The sequence below is a fragment of the Ornithorhynchus anatinus genome, chromosome 2 (genome assembly GCF_004115215.2).
Source record: "Ornithorhynchus anatinus isolate Pmale09 chromosome 2, mOrnAna1.pri.v4, whole genome shotgun sequence".
Taxonomy (NCBI): domain Eukaryota; kingdom Metazoa; phylum Chordata; class Mammalia; order Monotremata; family Ornithorhynchidae; genus Ornithorhynchus; species Ornithorhynchus anatinus.
Window position 1 is genome coordinate 40,500,612 of NC_041729.1, and position 13,329 is coordinate 40,513,940.

General features: G+C 43.2%; 1 protein-coding gene across 1 annotated transcript in view; it reads left to right on the forward strand.

Annotated features, from left to right (window-relative positions):
* The window catches only part of MAD1L1 (mitotic arrest deficient 1 like 1), a 575,141-nt gene that overhangs the window by 318,823 nt on the left and 242,989 nt on the right, over positions 1-13,329 (forward strand). The gene's annotated exons all lie outside the window — the stretch shown is intronic.

The following is a 13,329-nucleotide window of genomic DNA, read 5'->3' on the forward strand; positions in this document are numbered from 1 at the left end:
TCTTGTATCTACTCCAATGCATAGTACAGGACTTAAAACATTGTAAGTGTTAAACAGAGAAGCAGCATGGCGTAGTGGATAGAAGACGGGCCTGGGAGTCAGAAGGTCATGGGTTCTAATCCTGATCCACCACTTGTCTGCTGTGTGACCTTGGGCAAGTCACTTAACTTCTCTGGACCTCAGTTACCTTATCTGTAAAATGGGGTTTAAGACTGTGAGCCCCTTGTGGGACAGGACTGTGTCCAACCTGACTATCTTGTATCTATCACAGTGCTTACAACAGTGCCTGGCACATAGAAAACACTAAACAAATACCATCATCATTATTATTGTTGTTGTTGTTGTATTACCATTATTATTTGTTATAACAATCCTGTGAGTGAGGGATGGGCAGGGATTAGTCTTCCCATTTCTCATCTCAGTATATAACACCACCATCCACCCTGACCCTGATTTAGTATCGCTAATTTTCACTGTCTTTAAGTCTCAGATTCAGTCCACTGTTAAATCGTGCTGGTTCTTACTCTACTCATGGATCTTCCCCTTTCTCTACATTCAAACAACCACCACCCTAGTTCAATCATCAATCATTCCACAGGGAGACTTGTATCGGCCTCCCCTCTGTTCTCCCTGCCTCCAGCCTCTCCCTCTTTGCTCCATGTAACTTCATCAATCATTATCTTGAAGTGTAACTCAACACATGTCTCTCCACTCTTCAAAAACCTTTTAAAACTGTCCATTTATTTCCACATCAAGCACAAATTACTCATAGTTGTGCGTTACTTATCACCCTTCTTTATATGTTGTTCCCTATCAATTGCATTTGTAAATTCTATTTATTGAGTGTGTACTATATCCAGAACACTGTACTAAACACTTGGGAGAATACAATATGATAGAGTTGGTAGACATGTTCCCTGCCCACAACAAGCTTACAGTCTAGAGGGGGAGGCATTAATACAATTATTATAATCAATGTATTAATTAAAGACATTATTAATAAAGGAAATTAATAATATAAGACATGTTTTATAATATATATACTGTAACATTTATAATATGATATAAGATTCCTATCTTATACTCTGCTCACCTTCTAACTATACCTCACGCTTGGCTCTCAAGTGGTCCCCTCGGCCCGGAACCTCCTTCTCCTTCCAATCCACCAGTCACCTCCTTTAAAAAGCCTTCCATAGTTAACTGACAGCACCCTAGTCACCCTGAGCACTTAGGTATTTTATTCCTAGCCTCAGCACTACTGTACATATCCAATTTTATTTGCATACTCAATTATTTTTTCAGCTATTTAATTCTGATGATGTTGTACTAATCTTTTTATCCTCCTTATTTGAAGGGATGAACTAATTTGACAGGAAGAACACTTCAAGCAGCTTGACTTAGTGGAAAGAGCACAGGGTTGGGAGTCAGGAGACCTGGGTTCTAATCCCAGCTCCGCTATTTGCCTGCTCTGTGACTGTGGGCAAGTTCCTTCACTGTGCTTTGGTTTCTTTATTCATTCATTCATTCATTCATTCATTCAATCAATCATATTTATTGAATGCTTACTGTGTGCAAAGCACTATAGTAAGCACTTGGGAGAGTACAGTATAACAACAAAACAGACATATTCCCTGCCCACAACCAGCTCACGATCTAGAGGGGGAGGCAGACATTAATATCAATAAATAACAGATATATATCCAGATACATACATATGTGCTGTGGGGATGGGAGGGAGGATGAATGAAGGGAGCAAGTCAGGGCGACGTAGAAAGGAGTGGGAGAAGAGGATAGGAGGGCTTACTCAGGGAAGGCATCTTGGAGGAGATGTGCCTTCAATAAGGCTTTGAAGTCGGGAGAAATTATCTGTCTGATGTGATGAGGAAGGGCATTCCAGGCTAGAGGCAGGATGTGGGCGAGATGTTGGTGGTGAGATGGATGAGATCGAGGTACAGCAAGAAGGTTAGCATTAGAGGAGCGAACTGTGCGGGCTGGGTTGAGCTAGAGTAGCAAGGTGAGGTAGGAGGGGGCAAGGTGATTAAATGATTTAAAGCCAAAGATGAGGACTTTTTGTTTGATGCGGAGGTGGATGAGCAACCCCCTGAGTTTCTTGAGGAGCGGGGAAATGTGGTCTGAACATTTTTGAAGGAAAGTGATCCAGGCAGCAGAATGGAGTATGGACTGGAGTGGGGAGAGACGGGAGGCAGGGAGGTCAGCAAGGAGGCTGATACAATAGTCAAGGCAGGATAGGATAAGTGCTTACATTAATGTGGTAACAGTTTGGATGGAGAGGAAGGGGCGGGTTTTGCAACTCCAAAATTGGGCACTGACTACTACTTCTTCCCCCATTCTAGATTATGAGCCTCATGTGGGACAGGGAACATTATCGATCAGACTGTATTGTAATCTACCCCAGAGTTTAACTCAGTTCTAGGCACATACTAAGTGCTTAACAAATATAATCTTATCTTTATCCCAACTGCTAGTAATTTTGGACTATATCCCTCTATTAGACAGTAGTCCCTTGCGACCCGAGAAGAAGTCTTGCTACAGTGATACTGTCCTGAGTCCTTAGTTCAGTGTTTTGTGCTCAGGAAATACCATTGATTTCTTGATTAAGAGAAAAAGAAATTTAGACCCAGAGATCTTAAGAGATTTGGGTGTCTCAGTTATTCAGTGCTGGAGCCAGGGTGGGATTCTGGATGTGGTGAGTGTCTGGCCAGTATCCTCTTGACTGGTTTGCTTCACATCTGAGTTCCATTCTAAATTGTTTCAGGGTTCTGCTTCAAAAATTTAAAAATGGATTTATGAACTTAATTATCTGATGGAACCAATTCTAGATAATAATAATTATGGTACTTGTTAAGCGCTTACTATGTGCCAAAGCACTGTTCTAAGGTAATCAGGTTGTCCCACGTGGGGCTCACAGTCTCAATTCCCATTTTCCAGATGAGGTAACTGAGGCACAGAGAAGGTAAGTGACTTGGCCAAAGTCACACAGCTGGCAGAACTGTGATTAGAACCCATGACCTTATGACTCCCAGGCCCATGCTCCATCCACTAAGGCACTGGGATGGGAAAGAATTACAGTGACGCTTTACAAACAACCTGGTTTGTCCCTATAAATAAGATGTCACCATTTAGCTCGTGCTACCTCTGGTTTGAAGATTGCTTCTGATCCTCAATTTGGTTGCAGCGTGGCTCAGTGGAAAGAGCACGGGCTTTGGAGTCAGAGGTCATGGGTTCGAATCCCTGCTCGGCCACTTGTCAGATGTGTGACTTTGGGCAAGTCACTTAACTTCTCGGTGCCTCAGTTACCTCATCTGTAAAATGGGGATTAAGATTGTGAGCCCCAAGTGGGACAACCTGATTCCCCTGTGTCTACCCCAGCGCTTAGAACAGTGCTCAGCACATAGTAAGCGCTTAACAAATACCAACATTATTATTTTTCCCTTTCTCTGACTTGTATGATCAGCCTTTGGCATTTTATGCAAAACCTCTATGGAAATGAAAAAAAAAAAAAACACTACCCCAAAATAGCCCAACCTCTTTTCTCAGCCCCCTTCCTCATGAATACTCTGCTTCTCTACCATTTGCACCAGCATCCTGTTTGTGTGTTTTGGGGCTTTGAGAATGTTTCAACAGTAATTCCCAACGTTCCCTCTATACTGGTTAATAGGAACTGCGACATTCTCTCCATTTAGGAGAAGTTTCAGCCTCGTATAAGACTCATTACTCAGTGTTTATCTTTATTGAGCAGAGTTTGCTGCCAATTAACTAATGTAATTTACAGCTAGATTCCTGTTTTCTGAGGCTCTATGCATGATTGTTGGTGAAATTCTATCAGGACTTCCTTCAGCTCAAATTTTCTGGAGCCGTTGTTAGAACCAAAAGTCCCGAAAAGATACCAAGACGGAGCTCCTTATCTTCCCACCCAAACCTTATCCTCCCCGTGACTTTCTCATCACTGTAGACGGCACCACCATCCTTCCTGTCTCACAAGCCCTTAACCTTGGTGTTATCCTTGACTCCTCTCTCTCACCCAACCCACATATTCAATCCATCACTAAATCTTATTAGTCCCATCTTCACAACATCACTAAAATCTGCCCCTTCCTCTCTATCCAAACTGCTACCATATTTATACAATTACTCATCCTGTCACTCCTGGATTACTGCATCAGCCTGCTTGCTGACCTCCCAGCCTCCTGTCTTTCTACACTCCAGTCAATACTTCACTCTGCTACCCGGAGCATTTTTCTACAGAAACTTTCAGGACATGTCACCCTGCTCCTCAAAAAATTCCAGTGCTTGCCTATCCACTTCCACCTTACACAAAAACTCTTCACCATTGGCTTTAAAGCACTCCACCACCTTGCCTGCTCCCTCCTCACCTCGCTTCTCTTCTTCGACAACTCAGCCCACACACTTCGCTCCTCTAGTGCTAACCTTCTCATTGTGCCTCGATCTCACCTGTCTCGCTGCCGATCCCTCGCCCACATCCTGCCTGCTGCCTGGAATGCCCTCCCTCCTCAAATCCAAAAGACAGTCTCTCTCCCCGGCTTCAGAGCACATCTTTAAATGCAAATTGCCTCCAAGAGGTCTTCCCAGACTAAGCTTCACTTTTCCTCATCTTCTACTCCCTTGTGTGTTGCCTTGACTTGTTCCCTTTGCTCTTCCTGCCTTCCAACCCCACAGCACCTACAATGCATACCTGTAATCTCATTTATTTGTATTGATGTTTGTCTCCCCACCTCTAGACTGTAAGCTCATTATGGGCTGGGAATGTGACTGTTTATTGTTCTATTGTACTTTTCCAAGGGCTTAGTACAGTGCCCTGCACACAGTAAGTGCTCAATAAATTTAATTGAATAGATGAATGGATTAATATCTCTCCATGGGCCATTTAAGAAAGCAGGGCTGATGGGTCAAATATAATTTATCTTCCCATCTCCCTTTCTCTCACTAGATCAACCAATGAAGTAAATTATTTTCTCTCTGCAAAATGCAAGCCTTTTTTTAAAAAGTCCTTAAAAAAACAAGACCATTATTTCTCAGAGAATACATTAAGTATGTCAGATCTATGACCCAGCTCCTTAAGGCCAGAGAAATGACTTACCCACTCACTACCTCTTTGGTTCTCCCCCATAGGGTAGAGGCGGCCAAGGTTTTGGGCTGAGCATCACGCAGGTGTTGGTAGAGCTGCATAAGTCCCATTGCAGAAGCAAAGAGGCTGGAGAGAGGGGAAGCACCCCAGCAGCACTTGCCCTGGGGATAGCTTTTGTGGAGGCTGAGTAAATATTGAGCAGCTTTTTATTTTCCTATTTTTAATGAGAGGTCAGGTTGTTTCAAATCAATCAAGTCAGTCAATCAGTCGTGTTTTTTAAGTGCTTACTGTTTGCAGAGTGTGGTACTAAGCACTTGGGAGAGTGCAACACAATATAAAAGAAACATTGCCTTCCCAAAATGAGCTTACAGTCTACCAGGGGAGGCAGATGTTAATATAAATAAATCAGTTACTGATTTATATATATATATGTGCTGTGGGGTGGGGGTGATGAATAAAGGGAGCAAGACATGACAACGCAAAGGGAGTGGGAAAAGAGGAAATCCCTGACACTGTTCTCTTTACCATGCAATTTTAAATTGTTCTTGGAATGCAACAGCAAGGAAAGAGAGGGGTGATGACGGAGGTCCTTTGACAATCCCGTGTCCTCCCCTGGGACTGACCACATCAGACTTGCTCTTGCGAGCATTGTTAGACTCTAGTAATAATAATAATGGTGTTTGTTAAGTGCTTCCTATGTGCCAAGCACTGCTCTAAGCGCTGGGGTATATACAAGGTGATCAGGCTTTCCCACGTTAGGCTCCCAGTCTTAATCCTCATTTTACAGATGAGGTAACTGAGACACAGAGAAGTTTATTGACTTGCCCAAGGGCACAGAGCAGATAAGTGACGGAGGTGGGATTAGAACCCAAGACCCTTGACTCCCAAGCCTGTGCTCTTTCCACTAAGCCACACTGCTTCACAATGCCAGAGTACCATGCTCTAAATGCAAAATGATTTCTTCTTGCTTCCTGGCCTGAAGATGAACAAGGGGTGGCAGAAGAGAAGCTAATAAATTCAGAGAGGGCCATGCAAGATACTAAATCCTGAACTTAATGGTATGGTAGATAGCCTCTTGCATTTTTGCAGACTATATAGTAATGCCGATGCTCTTAAATGGGTCTGAGCTGGTTTAAGAATAGTATTTTTTTCTCATTTATGGTGTTGTAGCTGTGCTTTTACAAAGTTTGGATTAAAAAGAAAAGCCCCTCCATATTTTCATCCATGCTGCTTATATGGATTTTGTAAATTTTCAGGGTCCCTCACTCAGGTTTGTGAGATCTTTTTCTCAGGGTAGTTTTTTTTTTCCCTTCAATAAAACTAAAACTTCAACCTCTACCATACTGTTTTAAGAATATAAAGGGAATCGGTCAATATTTAATTAGAAATAAAGGTTGACATTTCTCTAACTTCCTTTTCCACACTGTCTAAGAATCTGGCCTTTCTGCAGTCCCTCCATTTTTGTTTTGGCAGCCACCAAGAATATAAGATATGAGTTAAGCACTCATAGATTTCTGCAACTCAAGCATGATTATACAGAAAATAAAGATGATTTGGCCTGGTGGTTTGGGGCTAAAAGTTAATTACCACTTGAGTCTAGGTGGAATCTTTCCCTCTGTGTATAGCACTGTGTTATCAACCAGTGACCTTATGCATGATATGCCTTTCTCTGAAGCGACCTGTTTTGAGCACCCACTAGAGTCAGGGGGCTGGAAATGAATACTAACAGTATTTTGTAGCTAGATAAGACTCTTTTAATATGGAAAACCGCATTAGGATTTTAGATTACACTGACTTCCATCTATGAAAACAACACTGACTGGTGGGAAAAGACCATCTTAAACTCTGGGCCAGAGATGGAGAGTTTTGGACCTGGTCTTAGAATTTCAGGGAATGTTGTAAATGCAGCCTTCCTGGGTTCAACTTGTTGCTCTCCCTTTTGGGCTGTAGAAAATGGTCTTTTGGGAATGCTGGCTCTGGATGTGGCAAAAGAAAGGGAGAACTTCAGCAATCCCCACCCAGATTCTTTCCTTGAGTAGAACAGAGAACTTCAGCTATCCATACCCAGATTCTTTCCTTGGGTAGAGAAGGCTTGTTTTTCTAAATGGCACATCTCTTCCAAGAGATCTTCCCTGACTAAGCCCACATTTCCTTTTATCACACTCCCTTCAGTGTCACCCTGATTTGCTCCCTTTTTTCATGACCCCCTACCCCCACCCCCCAGCCCCACAGCACTTATGTATATACCGATAATTTATTTATATTAATGTCTGTTTCCCTCTCTGGACTATAAGCTTGTGGGCAGAGAATGTGTCTGTCCACTCTGTTGTATTCTCCCAAGCGCTTAGTAGAGTTCTCTGCACATAGTAAGCATTCAATAAATACAGTCGATTGATTGATGAAAATGGCTTATTGGTTTAGCTGTGTTGAGAAAGTCAGTTTGACAACAATCTTTTGTGCTATCCTGGTGGGATCCCCAGTGAACTCCTTCACCTTTCTGGACCTCAGTCCTTGTGCTGTAAAATGAGGATGATAGAAGCACGCTTCCTTTGTTGAGAGAGCCTCCAAGTAGGGGTATTTTAATGTGCCTGTTTTCAGGCAGTTGATCTTTGGGACCAAAAAGGTAACAGAGAGATGTCACCTGGAAAGATTAAACAAAGTTCTTCTTTGACAGTTATGACAACCACACTAAATTAGCTCACCTACCGTGACCTTGGACTTTCTGGTTAGTCCACACTGTGGAGACAGAGAGAAATATATCCCTGCTGTAAGTCTTATTTTATTGTCTTCTACTAAAGGTCTCCAATACACTTGTTATGGTGCACACGCACACACACACACACACACACACACACCCTTAACACTCCCCCCACCCCCACCCGCAACTCCACATAGCCCTGCCCACCAGAGATTACATTCTCCAGAAGCATTGGAAAATTAGAAGCCAGGCTTGGATTTCATATTTTTACATAACCTTCCTGTTCCAAGTAGACTTCTGAAAAAAAAAAGCCAGTTAAGCAACAAAAACTATAAAAGCAAACCAATTTAACCCCCCCTGCTCCCCATCATAAGCCTTTAATTTCCCTAAGAAACTAACATTTCATTTGGAAGCTTTAAAGACTTTATCTCTTTCTCTTCTCCCACCCCACCCTCCCCAACCCACAACCTCCTCCTCCTGAAAATGAAGTGCCTTTTCTTCAGACATTTTATAATGTGGTACCCTGTGAAATGCTCTCTAAATGTTATTATTTCAGAACAGGACAATAAAAGCCCACATTAGTTCTGTCATTCTCCACACCCCCTTCCCTGGCTAAATCGCATTTTGCAGTATTTAGCCCATCTCTTAAAGGGGATGGGTGAATTCCCAGAGTAATTGGTTGACCACAGGGTGTGGAGTAGCCCTCCGTGGTTGGTTATAGATGAGTGTCACCAGAATGGTGATAAATGAATGTAGGCCGATCCTTTATAACAGATAAATGAATTATATTTAAAAAAGAGAAAAAACTTCAGTAAAGACTTAAGTGGCAACAGCTGAAGAGCCCTTTCAGCTGGAACAAATCTGAACTCTTGCTGCTGTCAAGCAGCAAGTCTAGTAAATCCTAAATGTTGTCTGTGGATTTAGTGACTGGGTCGAGTTACAGTAATTCAAAAGGAATTCATGTCCCAGCCAGTGCCGATTAGTCACACTTGCTGGAAATCTCTCTGCTTCAAACACAGCCGTGCTGCCATCTGGATCCTTCCATGGTGTCTTCTCTGGGCACATTCCTTTCAGTCCCTACTTGGGAATTTCCACATTGTGATGTCCTTTTCTAGAGGCACTAGTAGTTTTGGTGGTTGGTAGGAGAGAAGAAGGTGCTCCCAGACTTGGGGCCCACAATGTTTTGCAGATGCCACACCTGTTGGAAACATCTGTGCTGCTCCAGATAATGGTAACAAGTAACCCAAAAGCTTAAGATGGATCTCATACAGGCACTGGGGAATGGAACGCAATGCAACCTGGGTTGATGGATGACAGTATATAAAGCCTTGAGATAAAACATCGGTTACATTTGTTTCTGAGAAAAGAGGCAATCAGCTAGGTTGAGATTATGCCTGAGGGCATTTTGGTATTTCCTGTTGGCCTGTGGAAAAGGTCCCTGCCCTTCTGCCAAAAGAGGGGTGAGAGCAGTGGGCCTTCTAGTCTGCCTGTGTCCCTGCCTCCTCATGAAGTGAGCCTGGTCTTCCAGGTCCCTGCTTGGGTCTGACTTATGAATCTCTGCCTCTGTTTGTACCAGCCAGGGAGCTGGGGCTGGAGCGATGCTGTTCAACCAGCAGGGAGGCAGGTTGAGTGGGAAGTGTTCCAGCTCACTTGCTGTTCAGTGGCCCTGCCTCCTTCCACCCAAAGCCCAGGACTGTGGTTGGCCACCCAGACCCAGTGCAGTTGTGGCCAAGTTGGCTTTGTGCCCCATGAGTCTGATCTTGAGTATGCTTCTAATCCCCGATCCTCAGATGCCTTGATCCTTGGAGCTGTGCCCGGTGACCTATCATCCCACACATTTGCTTGCCCTCCTAGGTAGATAAAGACTGGAAATAATTTAGGATAGCAAATCTTCTACCTCGCATATCTTTTTCCACAAGTCCCTGTCTCCAGTGCACCAAGTGATCTCAACAAGAGTTTAAGGGTTTGAATAAATATTTCTATAAAGGTTGAGTGCTAGCAGTCCAGGGGCAGATCTCATACAACCTCAGCATTACTTTCTCACTTAATGCCACATCCTGATCAAATCTCCATTAACCCAGACCTTATTATATGAGGTTTCCTGAGGCTATGTTTGTCTCGTTCAGTTCTAGACTCCTGGGGCTGAGAAGGGCCTCTTGTCCAGACATAGATAATCCCCAGCATCTCTCCCAGTGTGGCTCACCAGGCTGGTATTCCATCCATAGGCGATGCCACTTTTCCAATATTTTCAAGGTCCCAGGTGGCCCCTAGCACCATTTTACCATTCACTTCATGCCCCTGCGCAGATGGTAAAGGTACTGGATGCGTGGAAGAGGTAGAGAGAGGCCAGAATTGCCACCCAAGTTGAAACTCGTTGGAAAGCAAGCAGCTTTAATGAGTTAGCCAGATCCTTCCAATCTGCGGTAACATGCATCCTGCCCACTTTCTCAGTGGCTTCCCCTCTCTTAGCCCAATAAATTAGAACTGGTTGGCAATGCATGTTGTATTCATTTTCCTGAATCAACCACTAGCCATTCACAGTAGAGAGATGTCTTCGTTTTCATAAAAATCTCCAGAAACAGAGATTTCACAACTTCCTTTGGAAATGTTTCAGTGTTGAGTGTCTCTGGGTTCTTGTGTTCCACTGTCTCACAAGCTATCTAGTAATGAAAACTCTCGCAGTGCGTAGGTTTAGTCCCTCTAGTTTAAGTTTAAGAATATTTCCCCGTTGCCCTAAAATGGGGAACTCTGGCTCAGTTCTATCATCTCTGTGTCTCATCTAAGATGATAAATTTCAACTGATCACAAGAAGAGCATAAGCAGAGCCTACATGCCTACTTATCTGCCCTGTTGGATAGCTCTTGGAAGGCATGGTCTGTGCCATCTGTTGTTCCTTTCCAAGAATCAATCAATCCGTTATATTTATTGAGTGCTTATTGTGTGCTAAATGCTTGGGAGAAGCAGCGTGGCTTAGTAAGTAGAGCACGGGGATATGAGTCAGAAGGAACTGGGTTCTAATCCCAACTCCACCACACGCCTACTGTGTGACCACTTAGCTTCTCTGGGCCTCAGTTACCTCATCTGTAAAATCGGGATTAAGACTGTGAGCCCCATATGGGACAGGGACTGTTTCCAACCTGATTAACTTGTATCAACCCCAGCACTTTGAACGGTGCTTGGCACATAGTAAGCCCTTAACAAGTACTATTATTATTATCATCATTATAATTATTATAACAGCATTGGTAGATACAGTCCCTGCCCATAGCATTCCAAGCTCTGCACGTAGTAGACACTCCATTCCTAATGACAATACAGGACAGGCTTAGGGGCCATCTAGAGACCTTAGTATTCCGTGACCAATGGTCAAATAATGCTTGGAGCAGTAGTTTATATCAGCTTGCATGAACCTTTCACCCGTGCATCTATTTTATCCTTTTTTCTTATTAGATTTCTAGCATCTTTAAATTTCTCTCAGATGTCCCAAGCCCACTCTCTCTAAATAACTCATTTTGGCCCTCTCATCCATGAGGTTGGCCAAACCCTTCTTGAAACCACTCATATTTTCTGCCCGTTGGACTTCCTATGGTAATGAATTCCATCAGCTTACCCCCTGCTGGGGGAAAAAGCATTTCATTTTCTTTGTTTTGAACCTACCACCTTCAAGCTCCAGTAGTGCCCCTCCTTTGTCTCTTATCCATTTATGTGTTCTAAACATTAAATACTCAGTCTCTTGACTGCATTTTAAAGAGACACAACGGGGCCTAGTGTAAAGAGCACACAGGACTGGGAGTCAGAGGACCTGAGTTGTAATCCTAATTTTCCGATTGCTTGCCCTGTGACTTTCAGCAGTCACTTAACTTCTCTGTGCCTCAGTTTCCCCAATCTAAAATGGCAAATAATCATTTTCTTTCTTCCTTAGACTGTGAGACCCATGTGAAACAAGGACTATGTCTAACCTGAGTAGCTTGTACCCACCCCAGCTCGCGGAACAGTGCTTAGCACATCGTAAGCAGTTAACAAATATTAAATAATAATACGGATAATAAGAAAAAATCAGGTGAATTGGCCAGATAGGTAGAACTGCTCATTGTTGGTAGGAGAGACTGGGACAATTCCAACAAGAACATTTGGAGAGATTTCCAACAGTAAGCCACAGAGACCTAAAGATACCATGTATGTGTCCAAGAGAGAAAAGAGCACCACTCATCTAATGAAGCTATCAAGTGGACAAAAAGAGAACAGCTTTTCAAATGGGAAGAAAAGACCCCACTCTCAGCCCTCTGAGTGTGCAACAGAAGGCATCAGCTGCCAGTAGTGAGTCCAGTGCCTTCCACAGGCAGGGCCAAGCAGGAAACCTGACTGATGGAAAGCTGGAACTGTCAAAACTTGCATTCTTCGTTGGGGCCAAGCGAGAGGGAAATAGCAGTAGCTCAGCCACAGGCTCAGAGTCCCCATTTAAGCCTACCAGCACTCTCCAAGTAGGGTGAGCCCTTGTGATTGTATCCTGGAAAGATTGCTTCCCCAATCCCCCTCTCTTAGTCCATCCAGCATCCTCATAGCTCTCTGGGTAATGTAAAGTACTCTGTTCTTCAGGGAAGGAACTATCCCAAGGAGCAAGCGTGTACACCCCTCATTCCAGGAAGGAGCTTCAGTCCCACACTAGAAAGATGGGAAATTGGAGGCCAGATTTCCTTCTTATGAATTCTGGACCATTCTCTATGCCTAGCCCGGTTTATGAGATGCCTTTTGATTCCTAAAGAAACTCTCTGCACTGTTAGTATGCCTCAGGCATGTCGACTAATGTTGTTATTGTTCAGCCGTTAGATATTTTTAAAGTTCACTGAACTCCTCTTTGTGCCATCCAAATTCACCATCCTCTCTTAAGGAAGTCAACCATCACAATCTACACCCACACACATACTTTTAAAGTCTTTCATACTTGGTCTTCACCATCATATACAGCCAAATCCATATACTTGAATAAGCACAAATTCCTAATAAAAAGCAACAAATAGAATTTATTTAGGTCTGCTGCCTGAATTCTTGTAATTTGGGGGGGCACATCACTCATTCATAGTCCTAATATTGTTGGGCATTTATATGACACCTGTTCTTTAAAGAAATCAAAATGCTCCCTGGATAGCCCTTGTCTCAATATGCCTTTTCGGAACTGTTGCAGCAGCCTAAAAGAAGAAGAGTGGATGCTTTAACTCGCCTGTTTTGCAGAATTAATCTCCATGTTCTGGCAAGGGCCTTCCAATACATTTCAGATTCGCTTATGATAAATTTGTTTAACATCTACTTACTCCAAGTGGGTTTTTTTTTCCACATTTGAAGGGCTTGCACGGCACAAGCAATGACCTTTTAATATTTTTTCAATTTGTGTAACACCCCCAGTGTTTAAGAACCTCAGGGTGAATCTACAGTCAAGCAACTTAAAACTGAATTGATTAAACTGAATCATTTGAAGGCTAGCCACTGCCATGAGCTTTAAAATAAAATCCTTAAGGATGAAGCAATA